Source organism: Pan troglodytes, chromosome X (genome assembly GCF_028858775.2).
Source record: "Pan troglodytes isolate AG18354 chromosome X, NHGRI_mPanTro3-v2.0_pri, whole genome shotgun sequence".
Taxonomy (NCBI): Eukaryota; Metazoa; Chordata; class Mammalia; order Primates; family Hominidae; genus Pan; species Pan troglodytes.
The window spans coordinates 111,911,886-111,925,669 of NC_072421.2; positions in this window are offsets into that span (position 1 = coordinate 111,911,886).

A 13,784-nucleotide genomic window follows, 5' to 3' on the forward strand; every position below is an offset into this window, starting at 1 on the left:
ATGAACTCAAGTATGAGGTTTTTTGGGTTGTTTGTTCGTTCGTTTGTTTGTTTGAGATGGAGTCTCATTCTGTTGCCCAGGCTGGAGTGCAGTGGCGTGATCTCAGCTCACTGCAACCTCCGTTTCCTGGGTTCAAGTGATTGTCCTGTCTCAGCCTCCCGAGTAGCTGGGAGTACAGGCACGTGCCACACTCCTGGCTAATTTTTGCATTTTTAGTAGAGGTGGGGTTTCACCATGTTGGCCAGGCTGGTCTCCAACTCCTGACGTCAAGTGATCCACCAGCCTCAGCTTCCCAACATGCTGGGATTACAGGTGTGAGCTACTGTATCCGGCCGAGGTTTTTTAAAAATTAGTAGAGTAGTAGACATTGCTAACTCTCTGACATCTGGTTCTCTTGTACTTCTGGGTACACAGAGGACTATATACTCCCTTAAAGTGAAGTGTGATTATGAAAATAGTTTTAACCAATGAAATATGAATGAAAGTAACATGTCATTGTTGGTCAGGAGCATTTAAGAGCTGGTGCATGACTTTGAAGTTTACTTTCCTTTTCCACAGAATCATAGAAACATATGCAAATACAGATGCTGTAAGAGTGAAGCAGTATGGAATAATAAGCCCCTCACCTTCAGGAAAGGTGCCCTGCAGAATTTTCCAGACCAACAGTGGACCTTATGTAAATGAAAATAAAATTCAATAAGCTGCTGAGATTCTGAAATAAATTGTTCCCACAGCATAACTTAGCCCAACCTGACTAATGTAGAGAACATGATAAAAATAGAGACATGAAGGCAAATTTGTCCAGCTGTCTGGTTAGAAGGATCTAATATACCCTTTTATTAATGTGAAAGTATGGTAAACATGTTAGTGTCTTCCACCAGAGATTTTTTTTTTTAAGTTACAAAAAGAACTTATTAGACAAACACACCAATAGATTGAATCTAAGGGTTTGGTTGGAAAGCCGCTGGGCCATTTAAAGCAGCAGAAGCCCAAAGCCACATGCTTCAAGCATTACTCTGAAAATTTGTGGAAACAAGAAGAGTCCTGCCCTATCCTCTCTCTTTGACTGAAATCTGTGATTCTGATACCTGAGAGGACTGGAAGGAAATGTTTCCCACTTTTTACAAAAATTCAACTTTTTTGTTACAAAGGAATTGTACACTTGGATTACCTGTTCATACACATGGGATATTGCCTTTGAGAAACCAACAAAAAGTTATTGAAGAAGTATTTCATAACATGTAAAGTGAATAAAATAATATTCTCTATTAAACTGTATTTTTAGTCTCATCTGGCACCAACTGTCAGAAAGTTATAACGGGTTGTTTGGAGGACATTCTTCTTCTTTACAATAGAATGAAAGAGTCTAATTAGCAAATAATAGATAATTATATAATATATACGCTCAAATCTTATGAGAGTCACATGAACATAAAGTCTTCAGTTAATTTAGGAAGAAGGGAATATTTTCAGTCATTTCTGATAATAGAACTAGATATTTCAAGAGCATAATTGTAATGTGTCATAATCACAAACAGTGTGCTTTACTTTGAAGCCATTGATCACTAAATTTAATTGTTAATGGCACAGGCTACCAAGAAATAGCAAGGAATGTGACATCTATGTAGACCTCAGCTGGCCTCAAGAAATCAAAAGAAAATGAGAACAAAATGCACAAGACATAGTTGGAAGGTCTGGGTTTCTGAGATGTGGGCTACAAGACTATATTACATAGAAAACTAAAAGAAGAGTTTTCAAGCAAAACTGGCAAGGGAATTTCACAGAACTAATTTTTTAAAGGAGATAATAAAAGCAGCAGTTAAAATGCATGTCCATGTATTAGGTTCCTGCAGTTGAATCCATTATGAACATGATAGCTCTTCACACCCAAGAAGTATTATCTTCACAGCCCCTTACAAACTTCTGCTTGTTCACCACCACGGAGAGTCTATTTGGAACAAGAATCGCTTTCCAGTCAAAATCCTAGATGAAGATATAAAAATGTTGACTTTGTGCTTTTATAAAATAGCCCAATTGTCCACATGTAGTGTGTGCTGGTAGAACTAGCTCTCCCCCAGCTTGGCTCACTATTGGGAGTCCAGAACTCTCTGGGATAGACACATTGGCCAGGACTGAAGTTTTAAAGCATCAAATACTGCAAATAAAAGTAGGCAGTTTCACATAGAGACTTCATGATATTAGTTGAGCCATCACTTCCTTCATTATCATTTTTGTGCCTTTGGGGCCACTCTGCGGTTTGGTTCAAACTCTTCTCAAAACTTGCAGTGCAGCAGACAGTAAATCTAGCTACAAAACCGAGTCACATTTCCTAGCACAAACTTCTGGCCTACTCAGAAAAACAAGGTACTCCCTCAAAGAGGGATTTTCTTGAGTAATAATAAGCAAAACTGCCTTTGAGGAATGCCTAGCAGTGTGAGTCTTGATTTTGCTTCAAGTTCCATAGCTGAGTAACTTTGGGGAGGTTATAACATCTGTTTAGAAGAGTAGAATAATGGCACCATTTCCCTTCTTAGCAAGAATAATTTCAAATCAACATTATAAATGAAATTACACAACTATTTTCAATTCAATTAAAACAAATATTTATACAAATTTTCGTATGTACCACTGACTGAGCTAGGTAATGATATCCCAGTACCAAAATAACTCATGTGACCAGGGATAATCATTTTCAAAAAAAAATTAAGTTAGGCTATTTCAGATATAATTTACAGAAAAATTCATCCTTTTTGGTGATATAATTCTATGAAATTTGGCGAATGTACACATTCATATAACCACCCCCACAATTAAGGTTTAGAATACGTTCATCACCCAAAAGGTCTCCTCATGCCTTTTTGTAATCAGTTCCCTCCATCCGCCTCTAGCCCCTGGCAATACCTGACCCCTTTACTGTCCCTATAGTTCTGCCTTTTCGTGAATATAACATAAATGCCATCATATGGTATGCAGCCTTTTGGATCTGGCTTCTTTCCACATGGCATAATATTCTTAAATTCAACCACATTGTTTCATGTGCCAATAATTTGTTCCTCAATGATAAGACATGGACATAGGGAGGGGAACATCATACACCGTGGCCTGTCAAGTGAGGGGGCGCTAGGGGATAACATTGGGAGAAATACTTCATGTAGGTGACGGGTTGATGGGTGCAGCAAACTACAATGGCACGTGTGTACCTATGTAACAAAACTGCATGTTCTACACATATACCCCAGAACTTAAAGTATAATAATAAAATAATAATAGTAATTTCTTTTCATTGCTGAGGCATATTCCATTGTATAGATATATGTCAATGTGTTTATCCATTCACCAGTTGATGCACGCTGAGTTGTTTTTAGTTTTTTTGTAATTATAAAGCTGCTTTATATAAACATTTAAGTAGATATCTTTGCATTACCATATGTTTTCATTTCTCTTGAGTAAATATCTAGGAGTAGGATTGCTTTATCATACAATTAGCATATGTTTAATTTTATTCAAAACTGCCAAACTGTTTTCCAAAGAGAATTTACTATTTTCCATAAAGAGTAATGCCTGAAAATTCTATTTATTCCACAACCTCACCGGAACTTAGTATTGTCAGTTTGTTAAATATTTTTGCTTATTGTTGTTGTTGTTTTTGTTAGCTATCCTAATAGGTGTATATAGTTGTATCTCTCAGTACCATTAATTTCCATTTATCCATTGCTAATGATGCTGAACGTCTATTCATGTGCTTTTTGCTATAATTATCTCTACCTTGGTAAAATGTTCATTCAAGCATTTGCCCATTTTTTGATAACAGCTTTATTGATATATAATACACATATCAAGTCAGGCATGGTGTCTCATGCCTATAATTCCAGCTATTTGGAAGGCCAAGGTGGAATTCGAGACCAGCCTGGGCAACACAGGGAGACTCTATCTCTTATATATAAGCCAGGCATGGTGGCACACGCTTGTCCTCCCAAATACCTAGGAGACTGAAGTGGAAGGATCACTTGAGCCCAGGAGTTAGAGACTGCAGTGAACTATGATCACATTATTGTACTTCAATGTGGGTGACAGAGTGAGACCCTGTGTCTAAGAAAATAAATAAATATTCAAATATCATATCATTTATTCATCTATAGTGTACAATTCAATGATTTTTAGTCTATTCAGGGTTGTGCAGCCATCACCATAAACAATTTTAGAATATTTTCTTCACCTCAGAAAGAAATCTTGTACCCTTTAGCTATCACTCTGCAATACTTCCACAACCCTCACCCTAAGCAACCACTAATCTATTTCCTGTCTTCATTTATTTACCTATTCTGGACATTTAATATAATTGGAATCATATAATAGGTATGGTCTTTTGTAACTAGCTACTTTCACTTAATCTAGTGTCTTCTAGGTTCATCCACATTGTAGCATGCATAGCTACTTCATTCCCTTTCATGGCTAAATAATTTTCTTTTGTATGAATATACCATATTTTGTTTATCTGTTCATCAGTTGATTGACATTCGGTTGTTTTAACTTTTGGGCTGTTATATATAATGCTGCTATAATCATTCATGTACACATTTTTGTATAGACATAATGTTTTTAATTCTCTTGTGTACATAGTTAGGAGTGGTAACTCTGTGTTTAACTTATTGAAGAACTACCAAACTGATTTCCAAAGCAGCTGCACCATTTTACACCCCCAATAGAAATGAAAGATTGTTGGATTTCTCATGCATTTTCTCCAACACTTGTTAATTTCCTTATTTTTGAATTATGGTCATCCAAGTAGATGTGAAGCAGTATCTCTGTGGTTTTTATTTGCATTTCCCTGATGACTAATAATGTTAAGTACATTTTAATGTATCTATTGGTCATTTGCATATTTTAGTTGGAGAAATGCCTATTTAAGTCATTTTTTTCATTTATTAATAGAGTCATATGCTTTTATATTACTGAATTGAAGAGTTCGTAGTTATTGTAGATACAGATCCTTTGCAAAATTTCATAAGCATTTTCTTCCATTCTGTGGGTTGTTTTTAATTTCTTGAAAGTGTCCTCTGAAGCAAAAAAGTTTTTAAATTTAAATTTTTTCAAATTTAATTTTGATGAAATCCAATTTATCTATTTTTCCTTTTGTCGTTTGTGCTTTTGGTGTCATATCTAAGAAATCATTGCCAAATCCGAGGTCATAAATATTTACCCCTATTTTTTTCTAAGAGTTTTATAGTTTTGCCTCTTACATTTAGATCTTCGATAAATTTTGAGCTAATTTTTGTTTGTGATGTGAGATAAAGTTCCAAATATATTATTTTGCTTGTGGATATTCAGATGTCCTAGCACCATTGGTTAAAATGATCATTATTTCCTCATTGAATGGTCTTAGCATCCTCAACAAAAACTGATTAACCACAGATATATTGTGTGCCAGGTGTCCCCCAAACCATCTTCAGGCTTTATGATTTTCTAGAAGGGATTATAGGACTCAGAGCCCTGTTATGTTTACAGTTTATTACAGGGAAAGGATACAGACTAAAATTGGCAGAGATAAAACACTCATGGGGTGAAGTCCAGGAAAAACCAGGGTCAGGCTCCCCTATGTCCTCTCCCTGTAGAATCACAGAGAGGGCTTAATTATCTCAGCAATAATATGTGACAACCCCTGTAAAGTGTTGTCAACCAGGAAAGGTCACCTGAGCATTGGTGTCCAGAATCTGTATTGGGGATTGGTCATGTAAGCATACAACACTTTTAGGACTGACTTCAACTACGCAGACTCCAGACACAAGAGCAAAACCTGACATTCACCATGTATCACATTGTTAGCATAAACTATCTGTTCAAACTGGTAACATACATCTCCCAGGAGCCAGTAAAGTGGCAGTAATGAAGACAGGCAAATTTGGGGGCTATTTGAAGTTTGAGCAACCCGGGCATTCTGAGTTAACTCTTTCCCTTATACATAGGTTTATTTCTATAGTCTCATTTCTATCGCACTCATCTATGTCTATCTTTATATTATCATCACACTGTTTTGCTTACTGTTGCTTTGCAGTAAGTTGTGAAATCAAGAAATGTAAGTCTTTCAACTTTGTTCTTCTAATTCAAGATTTTTTGGCTATTCTGGATCCCTTCAGTTTCTATATAAATTTTAGGAGTGAATTCTCAATGTACACAAAAAAATGCAGCTGAAATTAAGAAAGAAAATTACATTAATCTGTGGATCAATTCAGGGAGTACTAACATCTTAAAAGTATTAAGTCTTCTCATCCATGACTGCATGATTTTTTTCCATTTTTTATGTTTCTCACTTTTTTTAGTTTTCAAAATATGTGTTTTTTATTTTTTAGTAAATTCACTCCTCAGTATTTTATTATTTTTGATGCTACAGTAAATGGAATTGTTTTTTAAGTTTCATTTTCAGATCATTGCTATTGTATAGAAATAAATCTGATTTGGGAATATTGATCTTGTATCCTGCAACATTTGTGAAGTTGTATATTAGATCTAATACTTTTATAATGGAACTCTCAGGATTTTTTTTATATACGATATCATGTCGTCTGTGAATAGAAACCTTTTACTTCTTCCTCTTCCATCTGGATGCCCTTTATTGCATTTTTTTTCTCTAATCGTTCTAGCTAGTACTTCCAGTACAATGTTCAATGGTAAAGGTGAGAGTGCACATCCTTGTCTTAGTCCTGACCTTAGGGGGACAGCATCCAGATTTTCACCATTAAGTATGATGTCAGCTTTGGGTTTTTCATAGACGTCCTATGTCAGGTTGAAGAAATACCCCTCTTTTGATAATTTACTGAGTGATTTTATCATGAGGGGGTGTTGGATTTTGTTACATAATTTTTCTGCATCTGTTGAGATGATCATGTGTCTTTGTCTTTTTTTTTTTTTTTTTTTTTTTTTTTTTTTGCTATAACAGAATACCACAGACTAGGAAATTTATAATGAACAGAAATCTGTTGGATCGTAATTCTGGAGGCTGAGAAGTCCAAGATTGAAAGACCAATCTTGTGAGGGTCTTCTTGCCGCATCATTCCATGGCAGAGGGGCAAAGAGAGGGCAAGAGAGAGAAATAGGGGGCTAAATTCATCCTTTTATAAGGAATCCAGTCATTCCTGTAATAAAAAATTCACTTTCACAATAACATCATTAATCTATTCATGAGGACAGTTTTCCTGGCCTAATCACCTCTTAATGGTCCCACCTTTTAATACTGTTACAATGTACATTAAATTTCAGCATGAGTTTGGGAAGGGACTCACATTCAAACCATCACATTATGTGGTTTTTGGACATTATTCTCTTGATACAGTATATTATATTGACAAATTTTCATATATGGAGCCAACTTTGCATTCCTGGGGCAATTGGGTTGTATAATCATTAAGCTGGATAATATGCTTCATTTTTTAAAGTTTTGCCAATATTTGTTTTTCTGTCCTCTGTTTCATTAATTTTAATTTTATTGTTGATTATTGATTTTCTTCTTTTTGCTTTAGATTTTACTTGCTATTTTTTTTTCCAGTGCCTTAAAGTAGAAAGTTAGATTATTGACTTAGGATCGTCCTTCTTTTTTAATACATACAGTCCCCGACTTATGATGGTTCAACTTATAATTTTTTGACTTTTTGATGGTACGAAAGTGATACATACTCAGTAGAAACTGTGCTTCAAGTACTCGTACAACCATTCTGTTTTTCACTTTCAGTATTCAATAAATTATGAGATATTCAACATTATTATAAAAAAGACTTTGTGTTAGATGATTTGCCCAACTGTAATGTAAGTATTCTAAGCATATTTAAGGTAGGCTAGGCTAAGCTATAATGTTCAGTAGGTTAGGGGTATTAAATGCATTTTTAACTTACAATATGTTCAATTTATGGTGGATTTATTGGGATGTAACCTCACTGTAAGTTGACAAGCATTTTGTCTAAGCACTTTTTAAGCTGCATTATGTAAGTTTTGGTATTTTATGTCTTCATTTTTTTCCATCTCAAAGTATTTTCTAATTTCTCATTTTTTTCCATCTCAAAGTATTTTCTAATTTCTCTTGTGATTTCTTCTTTAATCCATTGGTTAGTTAAGAGTTTGCGGCTTTCCATTTATTTGTGAGTTTACCAAATTTTTATTATTGATATCTTATTTTATTTCACTGATGTTAGAGAGTATACTTGGTATTATTTCAACCGTTTAGGCACCACTGCACTCCAGCCTGGGTGACAGAGCGAGACTTCCGTCTCAAAAAAAAAAAAAATTTCATTAAGGTTTATTTTATGGCCTTGAATATAGACGATTCTGGAAAATGTTCCATGTGCACTTGAGAAGACTGTATATCCTGCCGTTGTTAAATGAAATGTTTTATAAATGTCAGTTAGATCTTAGTTTATAGTGTTGTTCAAGTCTTCTATTTATACATTTATCTGTTGATGAACATTTGGGTTACTTCCACCCTTTGGCTATTATGAATAATGCTGCTATAAACGTAAGTTATAAATGTTTGAGTGCCTGATTTCAATTCTTTTGGGTGTACATCTGGAAACTGAATTGCTATATCAAAAGGTAATTCAATTATTAATTTTTTGAGGTACCACCTTACAGTTTTCACAGTGCCTGCATCATTTTATATTCCCACCAGCAGGGCACAGGGTTCAAATTTCTCCACATCATCGACGAAGTGTGTCATTTTCTGTGGGTTTTGTTTGTTCATTTATTTATAGTAGCCATCTTAATGGGTGTGTGGAGTGCTATCTCACTGTGATTTTGATTTGCACTTTACTAATGATTATGTTGTGCATCTTTTCATGAGCTTATTGGCCATTTGTGTATCTTCTTTGGAGAAATGGTATTCAATTTCTTTGCCCACTTTTTTGATTGTTTGTTTTATGTTGTTAAGTTGTAAGAGTTTTTATATGTATTCTGGAAATCCCTTATTTGATATATGATTTGCAAATATTTCCTCACATTATGTGAGCTGCCTTTTCTCTCTGTTGAGTATTCTTTAATCCACAAAATTTTTAATATTGGTGTTGTCAAATTTATCTATTTTTTCTTTTGTGCCTTGTACTTTTGGCTTCATATTGAAGAAATAATTGCCAAATCCAATGTCATGAAGCTTTTGCCTATGCTTATTTTAAAGAATGTTATAGTATTAGCTCATATGTTCAGGTCTTTGATCCATTTGGGGTTAATTTTTGCATATGCTCTAAGGTAAGTTTCTGTCTACATTCTTTTGTGTGTGAGTATTCCATTTTTCCAACACAATTTGTTGAAAAGATTGTTCTTCTCCATTGAGTGGTCTTGGCATCCTTATAGAAAATCATCGGACCATGAGGGTTTATTCCTGAAGTCCCTATTCCATCAGTCTATATGTCCGTCTTCATATCAGTACCACGACATTCTGATTACTACAGATTTGTACTAAATTTTGAAATCAGAAACTGTGAGAGCTTCACTACATTCCTGCTTTTCAAGATTATTTTGGTTATTCAGGGTGCTTTGAGATTCTATATTAATTTTGGAAAGAATTTTTCTCTTTCTGCAAAAATCATCACTGGACTTTTTATATGGATTGCACTGAATTTCTAGATTCATTTGGATAGTATCAACATCTTAACAATATTAATTCCTCCAATTCATATATAGGAGTGTCTTTCTGTTTATTTGTGTCTTCCTTCATCTTATCAGAAACATTTTGTGGTTTTTAGTGTACAAACCTTTTCATCCTTAAATTTATTGCTAAGTAGTTTATTCCTTTTAATTGATACATAATAATTATACATATTTTGGGAGTACACTTGATATTTTGATATATGTATACAATGTGTAATTAACAAAGTATTTCATTCTTTTTGATACTATTGTAAATGGAATTGTTTTCTGAATTTACGTTTTGGATTACTCATTGTTAGTGTATAGAAATGCAATGGATTATTGAGTGTTCATTTTGTATCCTGAAACTTTACTGAATGCATTTATTAGTTATAGTTTTTCATGTGGAATCTTTAAAGTTTTTTACATATAAGATTATGTCACCTGCAAACAGAGATATTTTTACTACTTCCATTCTAAAATTGGATGGAACTTTATTTATTTCTCTTCCCTAATTGCTCTAGCAGTATTGACCCAATACTATTGTGAATAGAAGTGGTAGAATCTCAGAAATATATACACCTACTAGGTACTCACAAAAATTATAAAATAAGCAAAATTTAAAAAAAATTAAAAAGAAGTGGCAGAACCTGGCATTTTGCCTGAAAACTTTGCATCCTTTCACTTTTGAGAATGATGTTAGCTATAGGTTTTTCATATGTCACCTTTATTATATTGAGTTAGTTTCCTTATATTCCTATTTTGCTGATTATTTTTCATCGTGAAAGTCTGTTGAATTTTGGCAAATGCTTTTTTCTCTGCATCAATATAGATGTTTAGGTGAGTTTTTCCCCTTCATTCTGTTAATGTAGTATATCATTATTTGATTTTTCTATGGTGATTCAATCTCACATTCTAGGAAAAAATCCCTCTTGGTCATGGTGTTCAATTATTTTGATATGCTACAATTCTGTTTGCTAATATTTTCTTGCATATTTTTGGATCAATATTCATAAGGGATATTGATCTCTAACTTTTTTTCCTTGTAGTGTCTTTTCTGCCATGGTATCAGGGTAGTACTGGCCTCACAGAATGAGTCTGTAGGTGTTTCTTCCTCTTCAATTTTTTAAAAGAGTTTGTAAGGCATTGATGTTAATTTTTCTTTAAATGTTGGAAGATTCACCAGCGACACCATCTGATCCTAAGGTTTCCATTGTTGGGATATTTTTAATTATTTATTCAATCTCCTTACAACTGTAGGTTTGTTCAGGTTTTATATGTATTTTTGATTCAGTCTTGATAAATTGTGTATTTCCACCAATTGGTTATTCATCTGTGTTATACATATGTCTATGTCATACATTTCGCTGACACATGATTGTTCATTGAAGGTGGGATATTTAAATCTCCTACTATTATTTTAGAACCATGTATTTTCCCTTCAATTACATCAATGTTTGCTTCATATATAGGAGCTCTGATGTTTTCTGCACATGTCTATAATTTTATAACTTCTTGAATTAATTTATACTTTTATCAATATATAATGTCTTTCTTGTTTCTTGTAACAGTTTTTATGACATAAAGTCAATTCTGTTTGATACTAGTATAACCACCCTGTTGTCTTTGGTTACTAATGGCATGGAATATACTTTTTCATCCTTTAACTTTCAAATTATATGAGTAGTTTTTTCTAAGTGATCTTTTAATAAATAAGGAATAGTTGGATCCTGTGTGTTTTCTTTTTGTCACTTCTGCCAATCTATGCATTTTGATTGGGGAATATAATTCATTTACTTTTAAAGTACTTACTAATAGGGAAGAACTTACTGTAGCCATTTCGTTGTTTTCTGTATGTCTTATAGCATTTTTCCCCTTCATGTCCTCCTTTATTGTCTTCTTTTGTGTTTAGTTGACTTTTTGTGACATATTTTGTTTCCCTCTCATTTCTCTTTGCTTATATTCTATAGATATTTTCTTTGTGGCGACCATAGGGATTGCATCTAACCTCTTAAGGTTGCAATATCTATTTTAAACTTATACAACTTAACTTCCGTTGAATAGAAAATGCTACTCCTTTACAAAAATACAGTCTGTGTATCCAATTAGCTACAATTTTTGTGAAGCAGTTTTGTATCTATGTTTCAGAGGAATAATTTTCCTCCATCAGTTTTTGTTTCATCCTTCGGTAGCCTTATATAATGAGGTCAGAAGTATTCAATTCTCTCATATATTTGAAGAACTTTGTATGTATGTGACATTATTCCTTCTATTAATGTTGGTAGTATTAAACAGGAATACCATCTTCCTTTGGAGTTTTCATTCTTGCAAAGGTTTTAACTACAAGTTCATTTCAACTTTCTCAATAAATTTAAAATGATTTCTGAGATCTATTTATTTTTGAGTGAGTTTGGGAATTGGTGTGTTCTAAGGAACTGGACCAGTTAATATAAGTTGCCAAATTTATTGGCATATAATTGCTAATAATATCCCCATATTATAATTTTAATACATAGGATCTGTAAGATCAGCAAACATGTCTGCTTTTTCATTCCTGATATTTACAAATTGTGTCTCCTCCATTTTTTCCTTGTCAATCTGCATGAAAAATTATCAATCTTATTGACCTTTTGAAAAAATCAGATTTTAATTAAATTGATATTTGCTATTGTTTCAGTTTTCAACATCATTGATCTCTGCTGTCGTCTTTATTATTTTCTTCTTTCTGAATGATTTAGTTTATTTTTCTCTTCCTTTCCTAGTTTCTTAAGGTTGAAGCTTAGAGTATTGATTTGAGAACCCCGTTTCTTTCCAACATAAGCATGTAATTCTTGTAATTTTCCTGTAAGTACTGCTTTAGTTGCATCCCACAATTTTGATATGTTGCATTTTTATTTTTTTAATTCAAAATATTTTCTATTTATCCTTGTGACTCCCTATTTGACTCATAGGTTATTTAGAAATGAATCGTTTAATTTCCAAACATTTCAGGCTTTCCAGGTAAGTTTCTATTATTGCTCTCTAGTTTATTTCTGTTGTAGTCAGGAAACACATTTTGTATGATCTCAATACTTTTAAATATGGTGAGATATGTTTTATGACACATAATAGGGTTTATTTTCATTAACGTACAAGTCTACTTTAAAAGATTCTGTACTCCACTAGTGTTGGGTAGAGTGTTCCATTATTGTCAATTAGATCAAATTGGTTGATAGTATTCTTTCGATTTTCAACATTCTTTTTATATCAATTTTTGAGAGAGAATATTCAATTTTTCAATTATAATTGTGGATTTATCAATTTGTCCTTTTGAATCTATCAGTTTGGGTTTTATGTATTTAGAAGCTCTCTTATTAGATACTTAAATTTGTAGAATTTTAATTTCTTCTTAGGAAATCAGTCCATTTGTTATTATATAATATACTTCATTCTCCCTATTAGTCTCACTGTACTGATTACTACTTTGTCTGATACTAATATATCTACTATAGTTTTCTTTTGATTAGCATTTGCATGTTATATCATCTTCTATGCTTTTACTTTTAGCCTATTTATGATTTTAATTTCCAAGGGAGTTTCATGTAGATAGCATGAACTTAGGTCTTGCAGTTTATCTACTCTCACAATCTCTAACTTTTAAAGCACTTAAGCCATTTGTTTTAAGGTAATTATTAATATGCTTGGATTTATATCTACTATTTTTCCAGCTGTTTTCTATTTGTGTTGTTTTCTTTGTTCCTTTTTTTCTCTTTTTTTGCCCTTGTCTGGGAAAATTTAGTAGCTTTTTATGATTTTTCTTTCATCTGCATTATTAGTTTATTATATTTATACAACTGTTCTAATTTTCTATAGTTGCCTATAGATTACAATGTACTTCTTTAATATGTCATAGTCTGCCTTCAAATAATATGTCATTTCATATATAGTATAAGAAACCTAAGATGAGATCCATTTTTTCTCTCTCCTCTTTTGTTTTTCGTTGGCATACATTTTACTTTTACATGTAATTAACCCCACAGTACGTTTGTTACTATTTTGCATTAGAATATTTATTATCCTCTCAAATGATTAAAAATAAGAAAGCAGTGTCTTTTATATTTACTGTTTTTACCATTTTCGCAGCTCTTCAATTCATTGTTTCATTCAAAGTTTCTGTCTGGTATTCCTCTGTCTGAAAA